The following is a 25,959-nucleotide window of genomic DNA, read 5'->3' on the forward strand; positions in this document are numbered from 1 at the left end:
CGTTTGACATTTTCTGTTGTCTGTTAGATATTCCGGCATGGATAGGTTTATACATGGGTCTATAAACTATAACTCAGAGTTCTTAGGTTGCTGATCAAACCAGGCAGTTTTGCTGACATTACTGGATATCTTCTCAGGATCAGACGGACTTCACTACGCAATAGGGTAAGATTGGTCGTCTCTGCGCTATTGTTTGTGCGATTCAAAGCTGCATCCCCTGCGGTATTACCAGGAGTCCTACAGTGCCCAGGTATGCACTGATATTTGTGTTTGCGCACCCGGTAGCAACTTGCACAGCTCGTCGCGCACGATGGCACGGATGGTATCTCGAAGGGCCACTGCGGAGGTACTTCGGGAGTCGTCGCAGTCTGACGGAGGAGCGCGTAAGTTGCGGTCGTATTGCTTTGCGCGAAGCTCGAGCGTCTTTTCGATAGTGGCCGCTTCGCTAATCCATTCGGCGACGGTTCTCGGCGGGTTGCGAATGAGAGCGACGAAAAGTTGCTCCTTGACGGCCCTCATAAGGTACTGAAGCTTCTTGTCTTCAGTCATGTTGGCGTCCGCGTGGCGGGAGAGCTTTTGCATTTCTTCCGCAAAGACGGTCACGGACTCGTTTGGATGCTGCTGGCGAGTTTGAAGCAAGGCCTCAGCTCGGTCTTTGCGCAGAATACTTGCGAAAGTTGCAGATAAGTGCCTCTTGAACGCCTCCCACGTTGTCAGGGACAGCTCCTGGTTCTCGTACCAGGTTCTAGCAGAGTCTTCGAGAGAGAAGAAGACGTTCCGAAGTTTGTCTTCGTCAGACCACTTGTTGAAGGTTGCAACTCGTTCGTAACGTTCCAGCCAAACTTGTACATCTTCGCAAGTGGAGCCGCTAAAAAGCGGAGGTACTCGCGGCTGCTGGACGACGAGCGGCGCAGGTGTGGCGGCGGCTTGCATTGGTGGCGTCGAGCGGAGGTTCACACGGCGACCAGGAAGCGGTCCCGATTCAGCCGGCAGTCCTTGAAGTCGGCGGCTGCTCCGGGTTTCTTCCTTCTTGTCTTCTCTGGAGCTGTCTTCCGCGTCGCCAGCTCCAGATGCACTTGGGCTGGTGTCGCGGCTTTGAGGTGGTGTCCGGAGCATAAGCACCTCCACCAAAATGTCACGTAGGTGACGGTGAGCTACCTGGCACGCAGGCAGACAGAAAGGGACACTGCGTCGGCGTTAGACGTAAAGAGAGTTTAATGGGCAAACTTGTGCCCGAAATCAAGTGAACAACGCGGTGACGGCGAACGCAGCAAGCGCGTCTGGGGCTTTCGTCGGACTGCGCCATCGCCGGCGGTGGTCCCGTATTTGTACGTTTCGCGTCCATGATCGAAACGCGTCAAGCGACGCCGCTTGCGTCGCAGCGACGCGAGCTGCGTAGCTCGCGTCGCTAGAAGCCGAAATAAACGCACGTGGCAATATTATTCGTTATTTTTTGTATTATTCAATTTAACACGTTTAGCCTATATGGCGAAACAAGTCCCTAGATCGTAATGCCAAATCGTTATATGGTTTCCCCTAGAGCTTTATATGTGAGTTTTCTTAACCGAACGTCACATACTGATCTGATTTTGTACATGACTGCACATACTGCTCGGAGTCCTTTAGCTACATATTGTATGTGATGGACAAATGAGAAATATTCATTGAAGATAACACCAAGGTACTTTATTTTTGTGGCATACTGCATGCTTTGACATGAGCATCCAATGCAGTATTCACTATGCAGGTATATATGTGCAGTTAGCTGCACTTTTTTGTGCGGGCTGTGAAAGCAGATTAACTGTGTTTTTGCTTTGTTCAAAAATATGCAGTTGTTCTCAAACCATGTCATTATTTTGTGTATATCGTCCTGTAACAAACTAACGCATTCATTAACATTTTCATGGGGTAATATTAAAGTAGTATCATCCGCAAATTGGTATAGCTTTGAGTTTAGCGCTAGATGGGCTAAGTCGTTCACATACAAATTAAAAAGTAGTGGGCCTAGTACGGATCCTTGTGGGACTCCATGCTGTATGTGTATTAACTCGCTGTCTATATTTTGAATTCGAACGACCTGATAACGATTTTTCAAGTAGTCTTTGAATACCTCTATGAAAGGCTCGCGGAATCCTATTTGAGCTAATTTTTCAAGAAGTATTTCGTGATCTAACGTGTCGAAAGCTTTTTTCAAATCTAAGAAAAGCCCAATTACTATCTTATTTTTATCTATTTCACTGTTGACTACGTCTGCAAAGTCCTCTAGTAGTGTGATTGTGCTTTTCTTGCAACGAAACCCATACTGTGAATTAGACAACAGATGAAACTTTTCGCAAAAGGAAACCAGGTTCTTGTGCATAAGCTTTTCTAGAACACACGACAATGTCGGCAAAATTGCTATAGGTCTGTAGTTTTCGCATGGTTGCCTTTTGCCGTTTTTGTAAATTGGCCTAATCAAAGCTATTTTCATTGCTTTGGGAATCTGACCAGTCCTAAAAGCTTCAGAGTAAATATATAGCAGCACACTCTTCAAACAAGCAAAGTTGAAAAATATCTCACGAAATCTTATCCCATCATATCCTGGCATTCTAGTAATGGAAAATCACCTTATTGCATCCCAAACGTCGAGAACAGTTACCTCACTCAAATATGCAGAGTTGACGTTTGATTTGATTGTTATGTCACCTGTACCCCTAGGGGAATTTTCCTTAACTTTCTGAACAGTATTAGCAAAGCAGTTATTAAATTCGTTTGCTATTTCATCCACTTGTCTTCTGGGGAAATTCTTTCTTATGGTTTCGTCTATGTTGCGTTTCGTTTGTCTGCCCGTTAGGGAATTTGCTATGTTCCACGATTCTCTCAAATTAAATTTAGACTCGTTCAGCTTATTGCTATAGTATTTATTCCTTGCTAGCCTTAGTGAAGCTGTTAGCTTATTTCTTGTTTGCCTATATTCTTCTCTTAACTGCACGTCTGATTGATTAGCCCTACTTCAGCGCCACAGCGTTTCTTTGATGTAACTTAACTCTTTAATTTCATTGGTAATCCATGGTTTTTCGATTTTCCTTTTTTTCATAGTAATTATCTTTCGGCTTTTATCATAAACTGATTTAAATATGCCCGTTAGCTTCTCGTATGCTTGTAAATGATTTAGTGTTATTAAGGTGTCCCAATGATATTCCTTAATTAATCTATCAGTCTTCTGGTTATCGAAGATGTGAAATTCCTGTTTAGTTTCCGCACGTGAATTCGTTAAGTCTTCACTAAATATTGTGAGAGCAATGAAATAATTGTCAGCAACTTTTTCTTTTACAATACCTGTTACAGGTTGCATGCTAGAAACACGCGTTAGTATGTGGTCAATACATGACGTCGTAAGTTTGTTCCCTAAGAATTCGTCTCGTGTAATTCCTGTGATGTTATTTTCTAAGCCATAACTTGAAATGAGAGTCAAATAGTCACTGACATAATTGTTAGTATAACTTTAGACATAATCTTTAGGGTCGTAGCTATTGAAGCTGAGCGCGGGGAGCATCCACAGCAGACGCAACAATCAACAAATCCTCCTCGTCCGTTGTGGCCCTTGGTGGACGTCCGCGAGGAGTATCCCTGAGGCGCCCGTCTTTGTTGTAGGCTTTCAGTGTGCTGTTCACAGCTTTAAGCGAACGTCCTGTCATTTCTGCTATGTTTTTCAGTATAGTTCTTACAACACCAGTTCAATAATCTTCAATCGGTCTTTCGCCGGTACACAGGCCACGTGAAGGAGGCAAACAATTTACCACTGTTCTGGTCAGATAAAAAGGCTAAAATGAAGTAAGACAGACGAGCACCAGCTTTATTCTGATGAATTTTGAATACTGTAAAGCTTATTGTATCTGCGGAGAGTCGCGCCGTTCTTCTATCACCAATGGCCGAAGGAAGGAGGTGACATTGCATGTTGCGTTTCAAAATCATTTCCTTTTTATGTGAAGCAATTTAAAGTGAGTGTGGCGTGCTGCGAATGAGCACATCGCTGACCGAATGACTTTACACATCACTGCTCTCAGCAGAATGAGCGCTGTCATCGCTGCCGCTGGGGACGCAACTAAGTGAAGTTCGGAGCGGAACCCGTGCATTTTCCCGCCGGCCGGCAGTGCCTGTCTGGTGTATCGTCGAGAAGAAGCACATCCAGCTCATCGTCTTCAGCTAAATCATTCCTTTATTCATACCCGATTGTTTTATCGTGTTTGATCCGAATAGTTATTACTGTTGAGTGCTTTGTTCCCCTTTTGCGTGAAATAAAGGCCGAACGTGTTGCAGGCACTATTTGGGGTCTCTTTTTTGTCGCTGCGTATTACGATAGGACACACACTGAAGCAATATACGTGCGCGCGCTCAGTACCCAGCCTTTTCAAGAGGACGAACGAGGCATGCTGTAAAAAGGTGTTTGAAGAGCTCATTATAGCCGTAGAAAGCTCAGTGGCTGGCGCTTAGTAAAGAATATCCGCTCAGTCCACCAGTAACAATGGAATCCCTGTCCCTGACAGTAGCACGCTTGCCGACAATGCGGCCACGGCGCGCCGCCGCAGCAGACGACGCGGTTCAAGACTAGGCACCTCGAGCGTCTGCGCTTGCGCGAGCTTCTGGCCCCGCCCGACGCCAGCAGGGCTCGCAGGCATCGTGATGCAATGTGCTCCGCGTTTCCCCTTGGGTGTGAAACAGGCTGAACATGAGGATGGGCTAGTTGCCCCCCCCTTCCGATTGCTCAATTGACCACAACTATGGATTTCCGGCAGTAAAAAGACGAAGCAGAGTTCCATGGTTTTATTGCGCTAGAAGCAAGGCCAATAACGATGCGAATGATCTCGTCCGCAGCAAAGCACGTTCTATCGATGGGTATGTTTTGTGTTCGGTATGGCCATTTGTCAACCACCTTTGACTGTAACCCTACGTACTACGCTCACTCACCTTTGTTAAAACAATATATTTCACCATGCTGCGACATTGTGCAGAGCGGAGACAGTAAATAACGTCCGTCGTTTTGAAATGGGCCGTGCCGAAACCGTAACTGTTGCTTCGCAAAATGCCGTAGTTCGACATGTGTGCCCATAACTGCCAAACAGAGGGACCCATGGAATGTTTGTTCAAGAGTGACCACTGGTTTTTCTCTGAACCAATTTTAAATAGTAATCTGTCCAACGGGACGGTAGTCTCCAGGCCATCCCCGTATTGCCGTCAGCACAACGTCACTTGCGTGCTTTGCTCGTTCCAAAATATTTTCAAGCAATTAACGCATGTAATGACAGCTGTAGCAATATAGCAGAATCGCTTCTGCAGGCCGAATTGCCAGTTTTAACGGTTGAGTGAATTTAGGTGCCGTTAGCAATTAAACTTTCCTAAATCGACTTGGTGCGTACTTTGCGTGGTCGCTGGCACAAAACAAGAGTATCCGTGTGGTAAAAGAAAGTATGAAAGAAAACACCATGATTCTCCAGTTTCCCATGCGAGGCAGTGCAGCGAAAATACTGCGCATTTCGCTGATTGTGTTCGATCAACGAGCTAGGTGCAGTGTTCATGCCTTCTCTCCCATATTCATTACAGCAAGAAGTCTCCTACATGGAGCATTGCTGTGAGCACTATGGCACCGCAATGAACTTCAGATCGTGCCATTATAGTGTGGACCCATCGCAGTTAACCTTACGGACCTAGGTTCTAAGCAGGAATGTAAATTATCCAGAAGAAATCAGAACGTCTGCATGCAATGTAATCGCACTACTGCTGCCGCTGCTGCTGTGGCCTTTAAGATATGCTCGCTCGACCGCTAGAGGTGTCCTTGTTTGGGTTGGAACTACATTTACAGGGTGCCTGTCCTCCGCGGTCGGATTTTTCGATCAATGCTTCCCGCAGTAAAATATGTTCAGATACCAATGTTTTCACTGCAGTGTGCCGAACAACTGGTGCCACACTGCAGTGAATTACCTACAAAAAGTTGGTGCTAGCGCATACTCATTGCACGTGCTTCACGGCGACACTTTCTTTTGGGAAAACGCTTCCGAGATAGTCCAGTAGCGTGGTCTGTTGGGCCAGTTGGACATCATGTGGTGTCATTGAGCGGAAATACGGGTGGGACCGACGACCACTTACAAATGAAGTTTAATGAAAGGTGCTACTTCAGGTTGTGCGACATTGCGTGTATGTAAGGCATCACCACAACCTTTTTTTGGGGGGGTTTGTGCACTTCATATCACATCCACACAATCCTAAAGGCTTTGGTGCCTCTCCTGGCTTGGCGCTTTGTCTGCGATCTTGTGGGCTGTAGCCAAGAGCCCATGTTTGGAGACTGCAACTGCAAGACTAAACTTGAACGTTTTTCCTATATTTTTTCTAGTGCTGGTGGAACCGGCGCACCACCCAAGTTCGTGCCGAATAGGTAGCGAAGGTTCGGGCGAAAAGCGGTTCAGTGAAATTGGCACCGACATCAGCAAGGGTGGTTATGGGAGCAGCGATCGAAGTGCGACTATGTTTGGAGGGAATAAATATTGGGAAAGAAAGAAAACCGTCTCTTTTTTAATTCAAGCGAGACATAGTTAGATCCATTCAACGAAAATAAAATACCTGGTCAATGTTATATATTCCTGACGAGTTAAGAAAATACAAGTTTATTTAATTTTATTATTATTAATAAATACATTTCCTTTCAGCGCCCACCGTTACAGGGGGCGTTGGCGCCGCTATCACTGGCAATGGAATGCACCTCTTGAAATGTGCAGGGAGGCGCGCCCGTAATGTTCACCTATTCAAATGCGCCCCCCTCACAGGTTTTGCATTTTTGCTTGTGGAAGTATGTCTCAATTTGGTGACGCGGGTAGCTTCATCGCTTCTTTACCTGTTCAGTCAAAAGTAGTGAGTTTCGAGGGCCAGATAATTGCGTAGTTGTTTTCGTGCGACTGCGCTGGCCGACGGGCTCAATTGGCATCCCACGATGGGATCAGCACTCTACAGCTAAAGCTTTCGTCGGCCTCCAAAAAAAGTATGTTTAGTGCAGGGGTGCGTGTTCGACAACCGTACGGCTGGCTTTTTCCTGCATCGCCTTCCACGCTGACAGCTCAAAGCGCCCATCAAGTCGAATGGAGGGGCATTTGAATAGATAGGTCTAAAAGCAGGCCAACAAAACAAATTTCGCGCCTTCGAAAACAAAACAACGTGACTTCTGCTTTTAACGGATATGGCGTCACTTTATTTTTTCTTCCGCCGGAAGTGTTCCCTCCACATACAGATGGCGCCAAGCCCCATGAACCGACGACGAACCGCCATGTTTTGAGCGTATGAGCTCGTATGAAAGCTTAGCTACGAGGTATATTTACCTTGCCCCACGCTGAAGCATAGGCGGCACATTTCCTGAAACTCTTTTACGACGTCTTGGTGGATAAATGAGAGCGCGGGCCCACAAATTCTGAGATAGGGCGATTGCGAAAGCGCTTCCTAAAATTTTCGCTTGTCTTGTGGTCACCGACTGCTGCCTTCCTTCGCAACTTCTTTAACTACTCTGTGCTACATTTTTGTTAGTGTCTGTCTACTCATCAGGTTACTGTTATATTGGGACTCTTCGATTATCATTCCCTGACAATCCCGGACTGCTTAGTACCGCTGCGCTGCTTTCTATATTACTGAACAGCTTCGGAAGCTCCGCCCACCAGTCTGAGAGCTGGCATAATCGCGTTCATTTTTCACGGAGCGGTATTCACGGGCTGTCCGTAGACTGTCGCGGCTCTCAGCATAATTTTGCTCGCACAAACGGAAGCAGCTAGCCGACGACGGCTGTCCTAAAAAGAGACGCGTGGCGTCTGATGCCATGTTCTGAAAGATGCCGGGTGCTTCTGCATACTTTTCGCGTTCCAGACGGCAAGTACTGAGCATTCGGTTATCGCTTCTGTTACATTAGTGATTTGCGTGCCATCAAGCGAGTTCTCCCGAGCGGTCTAATTGCTTTAGCTTTAGCCTTCGTGTTTTTAAGTGAAAAGTACAGCGAGCAGCCGCACATGCTTGCTCTTGATGTATTTCGCGAAATTTGCCAGGCTCATTGCTAAATCCGTAGTAAATAAGCACATTTCGCTTTTCAGGTGAGTGAAACTGCTGGGCGGGGAAGTATATTATATTGCATATGGCTATTTCATGACGGTAGCTGAGCTGGTACATAGACGGAGCTTCGCCAATTGCTGTTGGTATATACATATAGTATGTTGATCCTTTCTGTTGCCAAGTTGGCGCGTTTGCTTTTTGACGTGCAGGATTAGCAGATGGTGTACCTGTGCTCTGTTCTGGTTACGCGTCGGGCATTTAGTAGACGGCGGATGCTTTCTGCGTGGACAGCGACAGGAGCACGACCGCAATTTTGCTTAGTGTCCGTGTTAGAACTACACTTAAATTCAGCAGGCAACGAGCTAGCTTATATACAGTGGTAAAGGAGTACGAACAGCGTGAGGGCGACGTTAACTGGTGCTTGCGAACGCGTTCTATGGCCTCAAGCTTTATTACGGTCATGGTGCTTTCGAGCGAAAGAAGCCTCGGACAATCTCCGACAGCTAGATCACGTGACTGTGACGCGCTCTTCTGTCAGGGCTAGTCAGACCGGAAGACGGAGACGGTTTGCGGACAGTCCGGGACTGCATAATCGAAGAGGCCCACTGTGTGACCTAAGTATCACATTGTAAGCTTTTATTCTCTATGTAGGTTGCAGAAATCCACCATCGTTCCCGAACATATACATGATCAACGAGACAACAAGCTGCATCTCAGACGGCTGCAAAGACTTTGGTAAGTGCTCAAGGCTGTCCAAATAACTTAAGATAAATTCGCGAAATAACTTCAGATTACCGCTAACTGTTGAAGCTGACCGCACATATTTGATAAATGCGTGAGAGCTCCCTTTTCATGAAAATCACTAAAAGTACTTCAGGTGTATGTCATTGGCGGGTGCTTTGTATTGACAGTTACAACTTCATCGCTTGGCGCCAGGGGTGCGTTTTGTTTCGGCACTCTCTACAAAGTTGTCGTCTACTCTATGGCGAGGAAACGTCGTCTAATATGAACGCGTTCGACGCAAGTAGCGTTCTGCATGTTCGGAGGCATGTGAGCACCAGCGAATAAACTAGAATGTACGATGTGTCGCGTAAAAATAAAACGATGCCCTTAGATCAGATTTCGGCAGTCGAAGGCTGCGCTCGCCTCATCTGCATTGTTTCCGGTGCCACCAATCATACTGGGCACAAGTTCACTTACTTGAAGAAAAGAGCGCTACGAAGACGCGTACTAAAAGAGCAACATGTACGACGGACAAGGCGCTGAAAAGCGCCTTGTCCATCGCACATGTTTTTTCTATAGTCCGCGTCTTCGTAGCGCTCATTTCTTGAAGTATGCAAAACCAACTCGCCCACATCAAGCATCCGCTGCACAAGTTTGCATAATAAAGGGTTAAATCGGTTGCTCACACTGTTGCAAATGGCTGGTTCTTTACCGTCACTACAACATCACATCTGGTGAAGGCGCATCGGACACCCGCTCTCACGCGTGCGAAATGTACCAGCCGTGTACACAGTGGCAGCGTCGCCCTGGACAACCGAGCTATACAGCAGCTGGTCGGAATGATTGCGCCGGAGTATGAACTTTTACACCACAGGAAGATCATGACCATATCAGCCCCCGCAATGACAGCCCCAGTGTGGCCTGCACCGATCTTGCTGCAGCAGCCTAGGGAGCTACTGACCTTCCGCGGAGCGTTTTCTAAAGGCACGGAGATTAATTAAGGCTTGCAATTTGGATAGTTGGAGTAGCATGATCAGGATACAACGCTGCAGATGTAAGACAGACACAAGAAACACGGTCCGAGACGGGTAAGCGCTTCCTTGTCTGTACTCAAGTTTAGGTTTCGTATCTCTCCTGCCTCTGTAGTGCTTTGCTCTAATTAGGAAACGGATAACTATGCACAAAAAATTATGGAGACAGAAATGTACACAGCAATTCCTCTGGGAGTTGTCTAAGTATGCGTAAGCTTTGTGCCGCTAGCTCATCTCCACGCAGCCCGGTGCCATTAGGAATGTTATAAAACTTGACCCGACCAGTACAAACGACAGCGCTGTGGCGACACGAACTGCTGTCGACGGTGGCGCAAGACGAATTGATGACTCAAGCAAAGTACTGCAGGTGGTGGCGCCACATGCGCGCATGACGTTCTGATTATTATAAACAGTAATCGCTCTTTAACGCCTTATCCATCCGCGTCGACCCATTATGAACCGTGGTCAACAGAGCAGCAGCGGCGGCGGCTACGTCTGGCGCAGCAACGCTGGTCGCATCTCGAAAGCGATGTACGATGCCGACAACGAGTACTGACTACTGATAGCTTGGCGCGCTGTGTTCTCGCCGCTTACTTGAAGTTGAAGAGAGACGCGTGGGCGCGCATCTTGAAAGCGGTCTGCGAAACACGCAGAGTGCGGTGCTTGCTGTGAGCTCCGTGAGCACCATGTTCCTGCCGCTTCGTTCGCGTTGAAGTGACAGGGAGCATGAAGGTAAAGTGGCTCTTTGCCGTGGGCTCTATCTTGAAAACGATCGTCTTACATGACGAATGGACGAACGGCCGGATGGTTTTCTCGTTGGGTAAGCATAGAAATGATTACGTATTTAAAACAGCCCCTGGGTTTAATCAATGTAGCTGACATTACAAGGTGCGGCATCACTACTTCTCTTTGGCAGGTGCAACGGAAACTGGGCTTAATAATAGAGAGTGCACCTTTACAAGAGCAAGGTAAATATTTGGGTGAGTTTGTAACGTTCCATGATGAAGTATAGGAGCGTAATCAACATAAACTAAGCCGAAGAAAGGACAATACGAGCGCTTACTCACAATTGCCAGCTTGCTGCAGGAAAAAAATACGTATATAAAGGAAGCCATTACAATGGTAATTATGTGCACTTGTTCGTACACGTCCGCTAAAGGTGGTTGAGCGCAGGAGATCACGAGGACAAAGAAAGGCAATTGGGTGCAAACGCACATAAGATCCTATGCGTCAAATGTGCCTTCTGTTGACTTGTTTAACTAGCTGAAACAGCTTTACAACGTAGAACCTGTTTTATACGATCTTGGACAACTTGACGAGTGTCGTACGCAAAGAAAGGGCTGAAGCTCTGTGAGCAGCACATGTGCAGCTGCCCAATGAGGACAATAAATGAGATCATTGTGGATGCGTGGCATGAGAAAGAGCAGCTCTTCACCCGGATTGCTATGCAAACCGCCAAAGATCATAACCGAATTTCTTTCAGAGGCCAAAATGATCTCGATGCTGCGTGACATGTGGTCCAGACAAAACAACGGCCATATGATGAGGGGAATCTACGTCGAAACTCAAGCACTGGACACTAACGACTTGGTTGAGACAATCAGGGCGATCGTACGCATCGAAACACAGAGGTTGTTCCCAAGGTCACTGTCACAGGTGGTTTCGATCATTGACATCGTCAAAGAACTATAGCGTTCACTGGAAGTTCCTGAATTGAATCCACAATTGCCGCAGTCCCAGTCGAAAGTGGTCATCTTCGTAGCCATCCGGTTTCTCCACTGCGTCGGCGAGAGGCACCGTGGCGCTACAATTCCACCGTGAACCACCACCGCCGGCGCGTGCGCCCGTCCGCCCACCCAGCGTCGCAACGAAGATATATATATGGTGCATATCCGGCCGCTAATCCTGCGTATAGAGTGAGGAAGGGGGTCATATCGGCTGCCGCAGCCCGTACGCCGAATCGGGACTACATCGTCGTCAGCACGCATTTGCTTTTGCATCGATTGCATCGATTTGCAAGTAAGCCGTTTAGGAAACAGTGGGTACTCGAACACTATGGTGGTGCAGATCTGTGAAAACATGTTGCCCGAAATCAGAACCAACAGGAAACGGCAAAAAACACAGGAAAAGAAAAATTTAAAAAACACGTGGTGTTGCCCTACATCGATGCATGGCTTGTCACATGATAAAAAAGACAACCCAATGCCATGATGTTCAAGTACTGTTCTCCGCTCCGCAAAAACTAAAAGGCATGTGCAAGAGGGTGAACGCAGGGTCCAAAGAGGGCAGTCCAAGCGGTACGGTCTGCCAGACTAAGCACGTGAAAAAGTACATGGAATGTGCCAATTCTGTGGTTTACAAAATCCCGCTATATTGCGAGAAAGTATACATTGGGCAAACTGGACGTTGTCTAAATGATATGTTACGGGACGACAAATGCACGTCCCAGCTTCTGACAGCACCTAGGAACTTGGCTGCACACTGCAAACAATTCAAATGCTCTCCGCTACTAGAAAGCACCAGAATCATGGGCACATCAAAAACAAAAACGGAGTGAGAAATATGGGAGGGGCTTGCGATAGCTAAAGGAAAAGAGATGTGGGCAAGCGCTCCGTCCATCGCGCTTGTCGAAGCTGAGGTCGAGTTTCCTGGACCAACGGGTGCAAGTGAACGATGTATGCCTGGCCCAAAGTATGATCACATGTCGTCACCTTGTCATATCTTGTTATATCTCCTCCCCCCCCCGCGCCATATCTCCTTATATGTAAGCGCTTTCTTTAAGAGTATTAAACAGTTGGTAGTTTGCACTACGTACGTCTACGTCCTGTCTTTCAGTTAAAATCGTCAGTGTAACACTAAGCGCAATATAATCATGAACGTTCACCAACTGGCTTTACTAAACGCAGTGGAGACACTGATGGCCGGCAATTTCGCGATAGCTTCGCCGTAACCTCTCACCGGAGTGTTGACCGTACGTGGGTGCGTCTGCCGTGTTCGCTAAGCCAGTTCCTATTCATAAAACTGAAAGAAGCAACCGTGGGAGGTGCCGTTTGCGGTTCGTGTACATACTGCACATCCTCTGCTGCTGTAGAAGCGCAGCAGGAACCACATCGGGGAGGTAGCAACGACACGCCGCCACTAAACCGAAGCATCGAATGCTTGCCATGGCTTCTTAGAAGAAATAGTATGCGCCTAGAATGTAATGTAAAAATGCTTCAATTAGCATGATGCCCTACTTAACAAGAGCACTAGTGCACTGCTGAAAGCCGGGCTCACCTCACCGTTCTGGAATGTAGGACTTGTGCATTAAGCAGTTTAAAGGTCCGCGGTTGCTTCACAGATGCAACAACAGGGCTGATCACGACAGAAAATACACCCAAACGTAGATGTGCACGCAGCACTACCAGGGCACAGCCGTGACACTTGGTCACAGTCACGCTAAACGCCAACGCCTCATCCGCGCAAGGCCAAGCGCGGACGTCCAGCATCCGTGCATGCTGGACGTGCATGGTGAACGGAACATGAACTGAGCTAAAACACGGTACACGGTGTCGATCACGCTAGCTTCTCACGGCGTTCGGCCGTAGCCATACCTGGTGCTCCTAACAAAGGTCAAGGCGAAAGCAAAAGCTACGCTCGCATTGCACCCAATGCCTGCCAGGCTTCCCATGTTTCTCTTCAGCATTTTCCCCGTCATGCCGCGAAGGCTCCTAGAACGGACAGGTATTCAGAAGCGAAACGAGAAGCACCGGGCAGGGACGGGGGTAGAAGCAGTACGTCCAAGCTGCGTGTCGCCAGCACTGCAATTATGCTACAGGCATGTACGCAAAGTTCGCATGGGTTCTTGTAAGAGGCAATGCAGGGCACGTGCGAGCCTTGTGCTGCCGATAACGCGGCCGCCACGGTGTCTTGCAATCTGCCATTTTGAAACAGGGAAAATTGTGGCGATTTGTGCACTGTACATTACTAGGTGTACATTGTGTGATATGCGTGATGTGCAGTATCAACATGTCCCACCTGCCTTGGTGGTATTGTTTGTCGCTTTAATTTACGTTCAATGACTCTTTTGTACCGACTGCAGTGTCTCGATTCTCGGATACGGCTTTACCTATGGTGGACCCGTGCGAAGATTTCTACGAGCATGTCTGCGGTGGGTGGCTCCTCAGGACGCAGGTTCCCCTCGATGCTTTCGATGTCAGCGTTTTCTCCGAGACTCGAGCGGCGCTAAACGACGATGCCATGGGTAACTACTACGCCTGCCTGCTTAGTATAGCAAGAGATCTTGCATACGGCATTCAGTGTTGTCTATTCTTGTTTAGCTTTTTTTAGAAGTTCGAACATACTCAATTTTCAATTCATCTTGTATTCTGCTTGCGGTGCCTGATTTATTGTACTCTTAGCCCGTTGTTTTGCCTGCCGAGTTGGAAATTATCCGCGTCGGCTTGTTATATTTTGTTAAATATAATTGGCTGCTCAACATGGCAAAATCAGATAATAATTAAGGTTCTTTTTAATAGAAACAGTAATGTTTAAATCCCCGAGGATAATAAAAGAAACGCATGACCTTCCTTTGAGTAAGCGATCATCGAGTGAACAAACAACGAAGGCAGGATGAGTATAGCAGCGATTAGCAATACTGAGATTTGGGATAAGCACCTTATTTCTAATAGTTCCCAATATAAGAATACCTTTTTCCTTCAAGAGATTACCATGGAGGAGAAGGTACAATGTAACTTTATTTTTGGCGTTTTTGGTGTGCGCCTCGAAAAGCAGTGCGACATTCACAAGATGGGCGGCGAAGAGGATAGCCAGCTGATTTTCGAGGGGCCTCAGGCTGCACGAGACCATCGCAATTACATGTGGCATATCAATAAACTCCTCTCATGGATGCAAGACAGTGATGGAGGTGCTCCGTACGACGCACCGTTCTATGAAATCGCAACCACTCGAACTTCACCAGCGCCACCGTGTTCCGGACTCTCGCCGACTACTCAGGCCGAAGATTGGGACGAAGCTTGACAAAGGTTAGCGACAACTTGACCTCCGCAAACGTTGGACCTACACAGTACTGCCTGTAACGCCGCTCATTCGCGCGAAGAACAGATGAAGGTGTCGACGAGCAGCTCAAGCTCTATGCTATGGTGAGTCGCTACAAGCAGATGGTCACTGAGCTGGAAAATGTCAAACTGTCTCTGACTGGAGCAGAGCTGATGTGCTACGATGACCTTGAACATTTGTTAACAATGCTCAACCTCGTTGTTGCAGCAATTAGGAAGCGATTGGGCGACTCTGATGTCAGAAAGTAACGCGCTTGTTTCAGCTGACAATCCCTGAGAAACATGCCCCACCTCTTCAGAAGAAATCGTCAAACTTTGCGAAAACATCCCCTCAAGACATACCCTCAACACAATTGCAGAAGATGTCTACAGTTTCCTTCTAGGCAGAAAAAACTAAATTCCGTCTAACATGTTATACGTCACGGCCATACATTTAGCAAATTAGAGACAGGTTGATTGCCCTAAAGTTTGAGTGACAGGTCAACGCGGCAACTGTTGCCGCCGTCGAGGCCACACCGTCCACCGACAGTTCCTCTTGCATACGGCAGATCGCGTGCAAAGAACTGCTAGGACGCGGTCGCTGGCATGCAAATATATGGAAAAAATACTTGCTGCCCATTCTCCGCAACGCAAGTGCGCCTGCAGCACCGGTGCACTACTTCACAACCGTCGGTATCTGCCACGCGCCTCAATCAGCAAGTAGTGCCAGGTCAGGGAACATCTTCATCGAAACAGTGATATGGACAACTGCCTCACCACGGTTGCTTTGCCCTCAGGCCATTGGTCCTTGTCAGGAGACTGAACGAGTTGACTCCGTTCAGCGACCTCCCATGCCTCAGCGCTTTGAGCAGCAGTTCCTCTACCATCCTTTACCTGTATGCTGTAGCTGCGGCGTCGTGGGTTACATCACCAGGTACTGATATTCCCGCCCGCCACTAAGGTCTAACCGACCAACCACGCCTGGGTGGTTCCGCATTCTACTTGAAGGCTCATACTCGACCTCGTACACTTATCCAGAAAGCATTTCTCACCAGTGCCTTTGGACATTGCGGAAGCATTCTTCGCCCTCCAATCGCAGCTGCTTCTGGCATAGGCCTATCACCGTGGTGTCGTTATCCTGTGGACACCTCATGAAAAGTAGTGACCATGCGCCTTTTTGGCGTGAAGTCGCAGGGTATTCTTTGATGTCCACAGAGGTACCTCCCCGCATTCAGATGTTTAAAGATAAGGTGTTTGTACTCATCCATTGTGTTTCAATAGTATTAGACACGACAGCAACCATTACGGCGTTCACTAATCACATTTCGTCCAAGAAGGACGGAATGTGATAAGTGGTCTTGGACACTGCCGATCAGCCTCGCGGAATGAGCTTGCTAGTGGCGTCGTGTCGGGGTGTGCGAATTTTAGCTTTAGTGGTCAAATATGTAACGCAGAGTCCCATGTTTCACATAACTCTTTAAGTGGTATAATTGTGGGCCTTGATTTTTTTAGACTTTGTGGTGCCGCTGTTCACTGCAAAACGTGAGAATTTAGTGCAGGTACAAGCCTTTCAGCTGCCTTTATGGAAGACCCGCCGTATCATGATAGTATGCTGCGTGTGTCCGGAAACACAGTTATGTCACCATTATTTGTGAAGTGTTTTCAGTCTCTTGGTTCCCGGCCGACAACTGATTATTTGATGCAACCATGGATCGCCGCTCCTCTAATCTGCATTAAAAGGAATGGGCTAATGCCGTACTACACGCCGGAAAGGCCTCACGGACGTACTAACCTATGAACCGTGAAATGCTCAAATGGAACCTGCAGTGCACCAAAGAGTCTGAAACTCCAGGCATTTTGTGAAACCCAAGAAGGGTCCCTCCATGCTTGCCGAGGTCGTTATTCTGCGGGAGCACAAAATTTTGTTGATGCATGCCATGTGGTCTTCTCCATTCTAAGTCAAACAACTCGCTCAGAAACAATAAGCGTCTTCAAGTCCCGAATATCCTTCTAAAACATTCCAGAGTTTCGATCTTTCTCAGGGAGAGGAGGCACAATCGTTTCTATCTTCAATGGTGCATGGTTATATTGCGCTCAGTTTTACACAGACGATATTGTCGTATACATCGTCACACAGATGAATGATCGGCCCAACCTTTACGCCAGGATTCATACAGAGTGTCACCGTCAGAACGCGAAGTGATCAACTACCAAGTCCACGAAAACTTGGTAATGAGATAATCCAGCCGCCATGTAGACCACCACTCGGCAAGGTAACTTTGGTGCAAGATGGCATACACGGCATGGGGCACCGTAAAAAAGGGACGTGTGTTCTCTACCACAAACTCAAATTGATATCGAGTACATTTCATGAGCATCTTACGTCGGCTAAATTGAGATCGGCGTCCTGGCAGACTTCTATGCACGAGGAAGACAAACAGAAAATGGTATTTGTAACTTTCCACGCACTTTTTTACATTTACATTGACGCCTTCCCTACTGTGTAAAGCGCCTGCGACTTCCGAGCACTTTATGAATGATATGCGCTGTTGTAGTTAAGTGTGGATGTGCTATTCAAACGATGTCGTTATTTTTCGGCGCACGTTCAGCGAGCACAAGGCCCATGTAAAACTATACTGCACTGTTTAGACAAAGCGTGTTTGGTGGTCGACTCTCAGAAATGCCATCTTGGAGAGCGGCAAACGCTGGTTCGAAGCCACCTAGTGGGCCAGGACGGAACACATTGTAACAGTGTCTCCATCGTAACGCGCATCTCGAATACATAAATTCAACGCTAGCTGCATGCTACGTTTCATACGCCGCAACTATTCCAGGGCAACTGTTAAGTTAGAGTTCCATAAAACAATGATACGTCCCAAGCTCCAATATGCCTGCTCCATTTGGGACCATTGCAAAGCAAATCTAGCAAATCATCTTGAATTACTTGATAGCAGAGCCGCCCCTTTCATTTTATCAAATAATGCGCCTCACGTAAACATAACAACAATGCGACTAGTCCTCGGTTTGCCAGACTTGCCTCACGCCTAAATGTATCTGCTTCTGCCTCTTTCACAACGTTTACTACACGAATTCTGTGCTTAAAGTTGAGCTACTCCTTCGTCGATCCTACACCTCACTTCGCATCGATCACCAAACCGAAATGCGGGTGCTACCATGGAACTCCGACTCTTACTGTTACCCATTCAAACCACAGAGTGCCGAAAACTCGACTCACCATCCGCATCTCTCACTGCCATTTGTGACGCCACTAATTTCAAGAACGTTGCCAACTGCTTGATATTGTCACGTTGTCTTGACATCGTAGAATAACACACTATCAAAAGCATGAATTTCAAAACGGTAACTCTTTATTGGGCGAACCTGTGCGCAGCAAAACGTCATCATCATCATTAGCCTGGTTACGCCCACTGAAGGGCAAAGGGCTCTCTCATACTCCTCCAACTGCACCGGTCGTTTACTAATTGTGGCCATGTTGTCCCTGCAAACTTCTTAACCTCATCCGCCCACCTAACTTTCTGCCACCCCATGCTACTCTTCACTTCCCTTGGAATCCAGTCCGTTACCCTTAATTACCATCGGTTGTCTTCCCTCCTCATTCCATGACCTGCCCATTCCCATTTCCTTTTCTTGATTTCAACTAAGATGTCATTAACTCGCGTTTGTTCCCTCACCCAATCTGCTCTTTTCTTATGCCATAACGTTACACCCATCATTCTTCTTTCATAGCTCGTTGCGTCGTCTTCAATTTAAGTAGAACCCTTTTCGTAAGCCTCCAGGTTTCTGCCCCGTAGGTGAGTACTGGTAAGACACAGCTGTTATACATCTTTTCTCTTGAGGGATAATGGCAACCTGCTGTTCATGATCTGAGAATGTCTGCCGAACGCACCCCAGCACATTCTTCTTCTTCTGATTATTTCAGTCTCATGATCCGGATCCGCGGTCACTACCTGTCCTAAGTAGATGTATTCCCTTACCACTTGCAGTGCCTCCCTGCCTATCGTAAACTGCTGTTCTCTTCCGAGACTACTAAAGATTGCTTTAGTTTTGTGCAGATTAATTTTTAGACCCAACCTTCTGCTTTGTCTCTCTAGGTCAGTGAGCATGCATTGCAGTTGGTCCCCTGAGTTACTAAGCAAGGCAATATCATCAGCGAATCACAAGTTACTAAGGGATTCTCCATTAACTCTTATCCCCAATTTTTCCCAATCCAGGTCTCTGAATACCTCGTATAAACACGCTGTGAATAGCATTGGAGAGATCGTATCTTCCTGCCGGACTCCTTTCTTTATTGGGATTTTGTTGCTTTCTTTATGGAGGACTACGGTGGGTATGGAGCCGCTATATAATATTTCATTATTTTTACATACGGCTCGTCTACACCCTGATTCCGTAGTGCCTCCATGACTGCTGAGGTTTCGACTGAATCAAACGCTTTCTCGTAATCAATGAAAGCTATATATAAGGGTTGGTTATATTCCGCACATTTCTCTATGACATGATTGATAGTGTGAATATGGTCTATTGTTGAGTAGCCTTTACGGAATCCTGCCTGGTCCTTTGGTTGACAGAAGTCTAAGGTGTTCCTAATTTTTCAAGTCTTTGGCGTCCCCTTTCTTATGGGTTAGGATTATGTTAGCGTTCTCCCAAGATTCCGGTACGCTCGAGGTCATGAGGCATTGTGTATAAAGGGTGGCCAGTTTTTCTACAACAATCTGCCCACCGTCCTTCAACAAATCTACTGTTACCTGATCCTCCCCAGCTGCCTTCCCCCTTTGCATAGCTCCCAAGGCTTTCTTTACTTCTGCCGGCGTTACTTGTGTAAACACCAAACAAGTGGCACTCAAAGCTAAAAAATAGCGGACAGCACTGTCGGTCATCGCCCGCCGCGTTGGCTTATACCACTCGTGCATATACTAGTCACTATCGTCCTGCTTGGTTGAAATAATGGTTCACCTCGATAAAATTCTTACCAATTTATCTACAGAAAATTGTTATCATTCAATACCGGGTTTCATTAACACCAATTTATTAGTAACCGATTACCCCATTTGTGTAGCGTACACAGACTGAATTAGTGCGTTTAGCTATGAAGAACTCAAAACATCATACACAAGTTGTACTGCCCATGGAACGAAAATTCTTATAGTTTATGCGTAAATATCACCCGTACACCTGACTCACTCGTCTTTACCACTGAGATCAGTAATCACTGCCCCCTTTTCACCAATATTAACTGTTTGATCAAATCAAAAAGTTTCTGGTTAACAGCTAGCGTGTTAGAAAGGCAAAATTTCTAGATGACGTGAACAACATCCAACATCAAATGGTCCAAAGTTGATCTCATGCAAGGCCAAGAAAAGATCCTTCCAGATTTGGCAGTTTCCTTGGGGAAGGCCGTACTCAAAACGGAATCAAGGTTAAATCTACACCGCTATATAATTCACTTTGATATCAATGGGTAGCCAGCCAAATGGAAGCTTGAATGTATGTGTGAAAATGATCACAAACAACGAACAAATGAAACAACGGGTAAATATCCGGCTTACGTATTAATATAAAATAGTGCGCAAGATTTTAAATCATTTAATTATTAAGGCTAAAAGAAGGTGTTAGTGATATTGTGAGAACAATTCGAAATGTGGGAGCTGCTCAAGATTGTCTAAAATTTTCTAAATTGTCCCGAGGAAAATAATTATAATGTTTTTACACATCGTACTGCCAATGTTTTCAATTACTTATTTTTAATGTAGATTGAAAATATCACTGGTGCTAAGTGAAGTATGAGTGGAGGGGTAATTTTGTTTTGTTCTGCCAATAACGCAAAAGCTTTTGTAAAAATTTTTATCTTGAGGTACTTCGACCCAGTTAGGTTGTATTCAAGCCCGCCATGTAAAAATGGTGGCTCACTTGACGTCTATAAGGCTTGTCAATACAATCACCGCAAATTTAAAACTGGTCTTTTTTCATGTTTCCTTAAATCCTCCAAAGTCATACTCTGTTAGGAAGCGTGGTAGGTTCGCGAATGCTGGACATCGACGTATTTTTGTCGTCTCTACAATTAGAAAAGTAAAAAATGGATACGTGTTAGCCATTTCAATCATACTAGACCAAGTTTAATCATTGAAATGGCTGCAAATTTGAGTTTAGTTATAGTTGTTACACTCACTTGGCGGCGAAGTAATTATCGAAGTGCATTAGGTATTTCTTTCACAGCAGGTTTATTGTTCGTTCTACTATTTTGAAGCTTATCTAAAGCTGTTGAGAGAAATAATAGGAATAGATTTGTTTAAAAATTAGAAGCCGTTTCTACTGCTTAAGAGACTTAGATGGGCTAGTTGGTTGCTGGTCTTATGGAACATGGTTATAATGGCACGTTTTGAAGTTGGAGTTGGGCGACTGTCCTTTGTGCATTCATATTTGGTTAGTTGGCCACCTCCATATTTCAGTTGCCCGCCCCGAATTTCATTTGGACCACCCCCAAATTTTAGGCTGGCCCACCGCAGAGCTTAAATTGTTCCGCGTCTAAATTTCAAGTTCGCCCACCTGCAGTTTTTAGAATAGCCCACTCCCAAATTTCAGTTAGTCTACCCGTGCATACTTGCTCTGAACGCGGGCCTCGCACACGGCACGCACAGCCCCTGCACACGACACTCGGCGCCTTCGGATCACACCGAGGCACCTCGCGCCACTTCGCTTCTTAGCAGAAGACAAATTCCGCATCATTGAATTGTGCGTGACGTTTGCATAACATGCGCGTGCGACCGAAGGCGATGGCGTCACTCAGGCGGCGACCAATCACTGCTCGCAAAGCGGATTCTTCGAATACGGAGTCGTTACAGAATACGGCTCCAGAAATTAGCTTCTATCAGTTATGCATATACATGACCGGGGTTGTTGGAGAAGTATGGGAGAGGCCTTTGCCCTGCAGTGGGCGTAACCAGGCTGATGATGATGATGATCAATTATGCATATAGGGTTATCGTGGTGTCGCCTGACCTTGGTCTGCATGGTCTGCTCCTGGGATCAGGTTTTCATAACTAGAAATGCCCTCTAACTTCGATGGAAGGGTGCACAACTCGCCACTCCTTGATGCCTAACGTGCACACGTTAAACCGATGGAGCGATTGAATACGGTGTGGCCTACCGCTGTTATTCTGGTGGACATTCATTTACGCCCATTTATAGCCCAGCCTTCGGTATTCTGCCCTGCTAAGCTCACTGCAATGATGGGAGAGTTAAAAATGCTATTTAAACAGGAGGCATGATTATCACGTCACCAATGAACAGTCACATGGTACCTCAAGGTACTAAAGTTGACCTTGAAGTAGCGTCATAGCATTAGCTAGCATTCAAAGTTCGGAATACGTTTAAACGAATATGAAAAAAGAACACAGTCATAGTTTTATGTCAAGAGCACCGCACGCGTGTATTTAGCGAGTGCGGCTTGTGCCTACGACAATTTTTAGGTTCATTGATTTCTCTTCGGTAAAGACTAACAAGATCTATCCAAATTTACCGTTTAATCAAAGATAAATTTAAATAGAACCTAGCATTGCATTTGGTTTGTATGGCACTACAGGAATTGTTCTAGCACTGCAAAGCTGTCTCTCGGATGTTGCCATGTGCTATTCACGGCTGGATGACAATTGGCGCTTTCATAAAATTTCAATAATATGTTAATTTTGAGGGTGCAATGTAGTATATACTTGTTCACTTTGCTGCCATATCTATTTGTGACCACAGACTAACCACCCGAACCTGTTCAAATAATAGCAAACATTAAAATCGTTGCAGTTTGGGCTAGTTAGTATGTCCTAATCACTGTCGAGTCATTGTCCCCCATTTTGATTCCAATATACCATTTCAGCGCTTATTTCACCATGTATATATTCTTTACTTACAGATAAGCTGAACCACACGGTTGTGTCTTACCGGCGCCAGAACGCTCTACAAAAGGCTGCAGCTTTTTATCTCGGCTGCATCAATATAGGTGAGAAATGAGGCAGCACTTGCCTTCTGACAGAAAAATATAAGAGGTGTCCTTCATTGTAAAGATTGTCCAATTAACACGGACGTCACAGAAATTTGATCCTCTACTTGGTGCAGCATTAATTTTTCCGTCTTTGTGCATCACCGTCCTAGAAGCACTTGACCAAAGTTGCCACAAACCGTTTAAAGCCGAAACGTCATCGAAGCCTTGAAACATGAGAGCCAAATAATCGTGTTCAGGAGACCCAAATTTGTATTTATTTAAAGATGTCCCTACAGACCTCGTATGAGGCAATCGGTAAGGAGGGCGCCAGAGACAGAGTAAGGAGTATATATTGGCCATATAACAACATATATTATACATACATTAGTAATAAACAGTATAAAAATGTGTACACCTCTTATACAAACATTAAAGCATTGCACAAAAATAACAGGAGCGCTAGTGTACATATTAGAAAAGACAAACGATACACTTCTTTCGATAAACAATGTAAAATCATCATCATCATCATCGGCCTATTTTCTGTCCACTGCAGGACGAAGGCCTCTCCCTGCGATCTCCAATCACACCTGTCCTGCGCCAACCGATTTCAACTAGCACCCGCAAATTTCTTAAATTCGTCGCACCACCATGTTTTCTCTCGTCTTCTACTGCGCTTTCTTCTCTTAGTACCCATTCCGTCACCCTTATGGTCCAACCGTTACCTAATCTGCTTATTACAAGACCTTCCCAGCGCCATTATTTTCTCTCACTGTCTATTAGAATATCGTCTATGCCCGTTTGCTCTTTGACCCAATCAGCTCTCTTTCTGTATCTTAAATATATGCCTAGCGTTCTTCGTTCCATCGCTCCTTGCGCAGTCCTTAACTTATTCTCAAGCTTCTTTGTCACTCTCGAAGCCCCAGCACCGTATGTTAGCGCCGTTAAACTGCAGTGATTGTATACTTTCCTTTTCTATGATAACGGTAAGCCCGCAGTCAGGACCTCACGATGTCTGCCGTATGCGATCCAACCCATTTTTATTCTTCTGTGAATTTCCTTCTCATGGTCAGGGTTCCCTATGATTAGTTGACCTACATAAACGTACTCCTTGACAGACTCTAGAAGCTGACTTGCGATCTTGAACTCTTGTTCCCTTGCCTGGTTATTTAACATTATCTTTTTCGTCTGTATGTTAATCTTCAAACCCACTCTTACACTCTCACTGTTAAGGTCTTTAATCATTTGTTGTAACTCGTCCACAGTGTTACTGAATAGAACAATGTCATCGGCAAACCGAAGGTTACTGAGGTATTCGCCGTGGATCCTTACTCCTAAACCTTCCCAGTTTAATAGCTTGAATACTTCTTCCAAGCACGCAGTGAATAGCATTGGAGAGATTGTGTCGACTTGTCTGGCTCATTTCTTTATAGGTATCTTACTACTTTTCTTGTGTGGAATAAAGATGGCTGTGGAATCTCTGTTGATAATTTCCAGGGTATTAACGCAAACGGTCTGTACTTCTTGATTACGCAATTCCTCTATGACTGCTGGTATGTCTACTGAATTAAATGTTTTTCGTAATCTACGAAAGCCATATAGAGAGGCTCATTGTACTCTGCGGATTTCACGATAACCTGATTAATGACATGGACGTGATCCGTTGTATAGTATCCCTTATTATAGGTTATTTGCTCAAATATTTTATACAAAACTAGGTGTAAGGTATTGGCGCTATACTCTTTCAGTTGTATAACGTCTCTCGTTTTGTGGATTAGTATAATGTTTGCATTTTTCCAGTTTTCTGGCGCCCTTGCACTCAATAGGTACTTCGTATAGACAGCCGCCAGTTTTCCTAGCATTATGTCTCCTCCATCTTTGAATATATCTACTATTCCATCCTCTCCTGCCGCTTTTCCCCGTTTCATGCCTTGAAAGGCCCTTCTGACCTCATATCTATTTATAGGAGGAGTTTCTGTATACTGTTTAATGTTGTTTCGAATAGAGTACTCCTGAGTCCTCTGGGTATTGTACAAGTCAGTATAGAATTCTTCCGCTGCTTTTGTTATACGTTCGAGATTGCTGATGATATTACCCTGCTTATCATTCAGTGCATACATCTTGGTTTGTCCTATGCCAAGTTTCCTTCACACTAATTTCAGGCTGCGTCCATTTTTCTAAGGGCTTCTTCAGTCTTTCTCATGTTATAATTTTGAATATCACTTATTTTCGTTTTGTTGATTAGTTTTGACAGTTCCGCGAATAATATCTTATCTCTTGAGTTGGACACTTTCATTCTTTCTCGTTTCTTTATTAGGTCCCTTGTTATTTGGGAGAGCTTGCCTACTTTCTTTCTTTCTTTCTCACCTATTGCATCCTCTTGCCCCTCCCCCAATACAGGGTAGCCAACCGGAGATAATCTCTGGCTAACCTGCCTGTCTTTCCTTTGCCTTTCTCTCTCTCTCTTTTGCCTACTGGTTGCCTTGGTGCCTTGCCTCCCACTTCAATTGCTGCCTATGAGGCCAGCCTCGTTACGGCTTCATTCATTACCTCTATGTCATCATCATCATCTCTCTGTTCTAAGGCTGCATATTTGTTTGCAAGTACCAGCCCAAATTTGTCTGCTTTTACCCTTACTGCCTCTAAGTTGACCTGTTTTTTCTTCATCAACTTTACTCTTTCTCTGTTCAAATTGAGGTGAATCCTCGCCCTTACTAACCTATGATCACTGCACTTTACCCTACCTATCAATTCTACATCCTGAACTATGCTTGGATCGGCAAAAATTATGAAATCCATTTCATTTCTTGTGTCGCCATTAGGGCTTTGCCAGGTCCACTTTCTGTTGCTACGTTTCCTGAAGAAGGTGTTCATTATTCTCAGCTTATTCCTTTCTGCTAATTCTACCAGCATTTGTCCTCTAGCGTTTCTAGAATCGACGCAGTAGTTGCCAATTGCGTATTCACCCGCCTGCTTTCCCCCCAATTTTGCATTGAAGTCACCCATTGCTACTGTATACCGAGTTTGCACTTTTCTCATCGCTAATTCAACATCTTCATAAACAGATGTACTTGCTCATCGTCGTGACTGGATGTTGGAGTGTAGGCTTGTACTACCG

This window comes from Dermacentor andersoni, chromosome 3 (genome assembly GCF_023375885.2).
Source record: "Dermacentor andersoni chromosome 3, qqDerAnde1_hic_scaffold, whole genome shotgun sequence".
Taxonomy (NCBI): domain Eukaryota; kingdom Metazoa; phylum Arthropoda; class Arachnida; order Ixodida; family Ixodidae; genus Dermacentor; species Dermacentor andersoni.